Source organism: Odontomachus brunneus, unplaced genomic scaffold (assembly GCF_010583005.1).
Source record: "Odontomachus brunneus isolate Ranch 3 - 2012 unplaced genomic scaffold, Obru_v1 Obru_scaffold_210, whole genome shotgun sequence".
NCBI classification, from domain to species: domain Eukaryota; kingdom Metazoa; phylum Arthropoda; class Insecta; order Hymenoptera; family Formicidae; genus Odontomachus; species Odontomachus brunneus.
This window is the reverse complement of record NW_022639660.1, coordinates 226,573-232,335: the sequence shown is the minus strand read 5'-3', so window position 1 is coordinate 232,335 and position 5,763 is coordinate 226,573. Positions and strand designations below refer to the sequence as shown.

General features: G+C 37.3%; 1 protein-coding gene across 2 annotated transcripts in view; it reads right to left on the bottom strand.

Moving 5' to 3' along the window:
- Window positions 1-5,208: 5,208 nt before the first annotated feature.
- Window positions 5,209-5,763, bottom strand: part of LOC116852272 (probable 39S ribosomal protein L45, mitochondrial) — a 4,428-nt gene continuing 3,873 nt past the window's right edge. The window contains exon 7 of one of the 2 annotated variants that reach the window (XM_032832468.1): window positions 5,209-5,763. The gene's annotated coding sequence lies outside the window, so the exon portion shown is untranslated. The other variant, XM_032832469.1, reaches the window with a different exon arrangement.

Here is a 5,763-nt window from a genome sequence, read left to right as displayed (position 1 = left end):
CCTAAGTCTCTTAATTTGCTGTCGTCGCCCATCTTTCGAAGGTATATAGAATTAAATAAATTTCGTTGAGGTATAATTACGGGCCACACTATTGGTAGCGACAGTTCGTGTGATTATAGGATAGAACAAGTGCGATTATAGGTATGGAATTGAAAAGGGAAAACCGAGATGAACTAAGTTTAGTTTGGTGTCGTCTCCGACCGACTGATTATTCTGACGTACTGTCTTACTGACTGTCTTTTCTGACTAAAAATTCCGTACTGTTCTGACGTACTGTCTGACTGACTGTCTCTTCTGACTAAAAATTCCGTACTGTTCTGACGTACTGTCTGACTGACTGTCTCTTCTGACTAAAAATTCCGTACTGACTCGCTGGCCCTTGGTGTACGCTTTTTATACCCAATTCCTAGTAGGAGGGTTTTTTTTTAATATCCAATCAGAATCCATAGGATCTATTATCGTATTTGTTTATATATTTATTAGGAGATAGTAGAGCTCCGCGTCAGCCCTACTCTCTCCTACGTTTAAACCTAAAATTTGACTTAAATTTCTAGATTTATCTAATTATATATAGATCGAAGTGAAATTTCAATAAATCCTTTTTAATTATTTTGTTATGTGGAACTTATCCTCTGTGTTTTTGAATTGTTCTTTTATCTTAATTATTTCTTATAGTATATATTTTATAGTATATAAATATGTAACATCGTCTTTAGTTAATTGAAAAAGTTGTTTATGTTCGGGTATTTATTCGTTAAAATTATTGAAAGTGAATAAAACAGCCAAAAACAGAGAGGAAAAGGAAAGAAAAAGGGTATCTCGTATCGAAAAAGTGGTCCGAGAACCTGGTTTGGTTGTTACAAGTATCCTATCTAATCTGTACAAGTGAGAAAATAAACGAGATATTTTGACGGTCTATTGTGACTAAGAATCTAACATATGGAGACAAAGGTAGATTCCGCTGCGATGTAACAGTATGGACGAACATTTTCAGATTACTTGAAGGTTAGCAGGTTTATTGTAATGCTACTCCGTGTAATGTTATTAACTTAGAAGTTAAAGTTGCTATAACCTTATAGCAATATTAATGTGCTATGAGGGAACCTTTTAATATTAAAATAATTTTAAAATTGACCGTATATAATAAATCCGTATGACTTCTATTAGTTATCTATTTAAGTTTCATGAAAAATCTAAGATTAATCTATATTACGTCTAATACACATTTATGAGAACGTCGAATGGAGGTATAATAGACGTAGAATGGAGGTTTGAAATGCGGAACTGTAATATCTAGTAGATGTCTATTGGCAGTTTCATGGATCTTTAATAGAGGTTACAAATCTCCATGATGGATCTCTTTTGGACGTTCACTAGAGGTTTTTGTTCCCTTATGGATATATATTTTAAAAATTTAAGAAAAGTTCAGAAAAGAGAAAAAAGTATATAAATGTATATATTTTAATAAATATTTTTATAATATTTATAATAAATATTTATCATCTATTGAAGCTAAGCTATTTATGAAATATTTTAATAAATATTGTAACAGCCGAGCTCCGCGTGTCGGTTGTCGAAGAAATCGCCAGGAATTTCGCTCGTCGGAGTTCGGGTTCAATAATTGTTTGACACAAGCAATTAACAAAAATAAATAACACAAGTTTATTAATAATCTTTGGTACAGAACAGAATACGATATCTCAGGTGTTTCGATGTGAGACGGTGTCAGTAATCGAGTCGCAATTTTGGTAGTACGTGTCTCACGCTTCAATAGGCGGAACGTATAACACGAACACAGTGTATCGCAGAAGACGGGGTCGGTAAGTCGCGAGGCGCTCACGAATCGCGGTACTGGAAATTCAGCGGCCGCGGGGGCCCAGCGGTGATAGCGGTACGATCGTGTCTTAGCACGCGGCGCGATATATCGGGCGACTCGCTTGTCGCTGACGCGATATATGCAAGTATCGACAACGTTCGACTGAGCACAGCGAACACACCCAGACAACACAAATCTCCTCGGGATGTCCTGAGGATGCCCCAATGTCCTAAGGACATCCACAGAACGTCCATGGGATATCGTGTGCTGTTTGGGACATTGACACGTGTACTTGCAATTCGAGATAGGATACGATCGGTACCGAGAATGCTCAATGAGACTCGCGAACACACGAACTCATTGGCCGGTCGTTGGAATCAGATGGGAAGGCGAAGTCGGTGTCAAGAGCTCTCGACGGAGATAGCGAACATACAATCTCCTGTTGCGAGTTTTGTCTGTACAAGTATGGAAGCATACGAAAAGGCAGTAACGATACGGTCAAAATCCTTGCTCTCCGCTCTGAAGCATCGAGTTCGGTAGACGGTCTGGTCCCGCTTACTTTTCGGCCACGGTTTATATACACGATTTCGCTGTTAGTCTTTGTTTATGACACGCACGCTGTTGTCTTGTTTAGTCGCGATATGGGTGCGTGTTTATGTTTACTTCCGGTCTAGTGGCTTTTGTGCGGCGCATAGCACCGTTTAAACCCCGGGTGTTCGGTCGGGCTGTTAGTAACGATGCATGTGAGGCATCGTTATAATATTTATAAAATATAAGGTGTAATAAAAAGAAATCCATTATTTTTGCATGAAATTGAAGGCTTTATTTAGCATAGTTAGAATGATCCAATTTAGGTCAAATATGCACCGTTTTGTTCGATAACTTGTTGCCATTTTGAAGGTAATTCCATTATGCCTCTCTCATAGAAACCCTTGTCTCTATCGGCAAAAAACTGGGACAGTCGATTTTCACAAGCTTCTCTTGAGGCAAATTTTTCACTAGCAAAATCATTCGCCATAGACAGGAACAGGTGGTAATCACTTGGTGCCAGGTCCGGACTATAAGGTGGATGCATATGAACTTTCCAACCAAGCTCCCGGGACTTCTGGCGAGTCACTATCGGGTGTATATCAGTTGGACACGGGGCAATTGGACACAGTCCAATCACAAGTCGCTGTTCCAAGGGACCCTACAAATGTCTTTAATCACACGGTGCTGTGATTGGCTGTGTCCAAATGCACCGTGTCCAAGTGCACCGCTCCCGTCACTATCGATGTGTGTGGCGTTGTCCTGATGGAACACAATTCTTCTCCTATTGGCCAAAGCTGGCCGCTTCTGGGCGATTGATTCCTTCAGACGGTCCAATTGTTGACAGTACAGGTCCAAATTAAGAGTTTGGCCGTAGGGGAGCAGCTCATAGTGGATGATTCCCTGCCAATCCCACCAAACACACAGCAAAGCCTTCCTGACCGTCAATCCTGGCTTGGCCACCGTTTGCGCCAGCTCACCGCGTTTCGACCACGACCGTTTTCGCTTGACGTTGTCGTAAGTGACCCACTTTTCATCACCAGTCACTATCCGCTGCAGAAATGGGTCGATTTTGTTGCGATTCAGCAGCGATTCATAGATGGAAATCCGGTCCATGAGGTTTTTTTGCGTTAACTCGTGTAGCACCCATACATCGAGCTTCTTTTTGTATCCAGCCTTATTCAAGTGGTTTCAAACGGTTTTTTGTGCAATGTTTAGCTCCTGGGAAATCGAAACAGTGCTTACATGACGGTCGGACTCGACGATTTCCATTATTTTATCGACATTTTCGACAATTGGCCTTCCAGAACGTGGTGCATCTTTGACATTAAAATTACCGGAACGGAATCGACGAAACCAATTGATGCGCGTGATTGGCTGTTACAGTATCAGGACCATAAACACTATTCACATTTTCAGCCGCCTGGCTTGCGTTTTCGCCTTTATCGAAGAAAAACTGTAAAATATGGCGTATTTTCTCTTTGCTGGTGTCCATCTTTGACGCGCGCTCAAACAATACTGAGCCAAACAATCACAAAACTGTCTCAGAAGTTTTTTTAGTACGAAATCTTATCTTTCTAACGCCATCTAGCGTAAACCGATCGCTCTTATACAACGCGAGATATACATTACTAAAGCCATCTATTGGAAAAATAATGAATTTCTTTTTACTACACCTTATATTCAAATAAATTTTATAAATATTTTTTGCTGTCTTGGTAATAATTTTTCAGTATTTCTTAATATGATATTTCTGTAAGGCATCTTAACTTACAAAGCGAGAGCGTCGATAACGCAATGCTAACAATCCTGCGTAGTAAAACAGTTCCATCTATTTGTTCATATTCATCCCGTATAACGTATATACTACGTATATATAATAACATTGCATTACAAATACATTCTTTATTGCAAATATATTCTTCCGCAACATTGCTGTAATGATATACTACAATCTCTCTAAGAGCAGACATTGCAACTTTGCTGCAACATTGCAAACGTGCAATGTCATATTTCTGCAATAATTCGGTGCTATGTGAGTTGTCTTTATCTAATTAACTTGACTCAACTTTCCTTCAATTACGTCCGCGCGAACAATGAGCTTGTGTAGGGCGTATGGACATACATCTACACACAGATGGCAATAGTTCACAGTCTCTAAATTAAAGATTTGTCTACGACTCCTGCAAACCTTTAACCCGGGAGTGGAGTCGTTAACGGGACCAACGTTAGCGGGCGCGTACCAGTCATTTCGATCGAAATATATTTAAGCACATATAATAATTGAGTATAATAATTGAGTAATAATTAATAAATTACCAATTCAATTATTAAAAGAAACATAATAATTGAAGTAAATAATTTTATTATGTCACTATTTCTTCTTTTTCCCCTCTTTTTTTCTCTTTACCATTTCTATATCTAATATGTTTAAGAAACATATTAAACTTATTATACATATATGTGAATATATTAAAATAAAATCATTTTTATTTTAACTGCATTGGTACAATGCTTATTAATGCTTATTAATGTCTAATATATGTACTCAAAATCCTCCAAATCACTAATTGTCTTTTCTGTTTTATATCCTTCTAAATAATTCTTTCTAGATCACTTACTCATGTTTGTACGTTTATAATTGTAATATTCGAGACACTAGAGAGAACCGTCCAACTACGATGTCAAAAAAACGATAGACGTTTGGCGGCACATCGAGCGACGCTGACGCGGCAGAGATAAAAGACTAACGTTAATAGGCGCGCTATGGTCTTTTAGACCGACTGCTACAAACGTATCAAATTTCACATAGAAATAAGCGCGTCTACGCCGTCTATTTCTCCATGCTATACGAGAAAACATCAAAGAAAATTTACGTAAAAGCGAAAATACGATAATATCAATAGACTAGATGCTATAAATGGAAAACGAAAAAGTACGGGGAAATGACCGGTACGACTCCACTCCCGGGTTAATCGTAAGTATTACGATTTTAGAATTTGTACTTGGATAACTACACTCATAGATTACATAGCGTAAAAATAAATATTTTTCTAATAAGGATTCCAAGCTATCGTTTGAGTCTCCTTAATATACAATTAATTCAGCCATTATAGCGATACGATAATCGTGTTTGTACTCAATTAAATAATTCGCGTAAATAATAAAAAAAAAATACACGTACGGTTTCGTCGTGTATATGCCGCTTTTGCATATCTTTGGTGCTAGGCTACCGATTTTTTTATTAAATTAAAATATATATTTTTCTGCTTTAATATAATATAAAATACAATATTACTTACAGAATACAATTTACAATGAGAATATTACTTACAGAATATTATGTATAAATATATATATATATATATATATGTATATATATATATATATATATATATATATATATATATATATATATA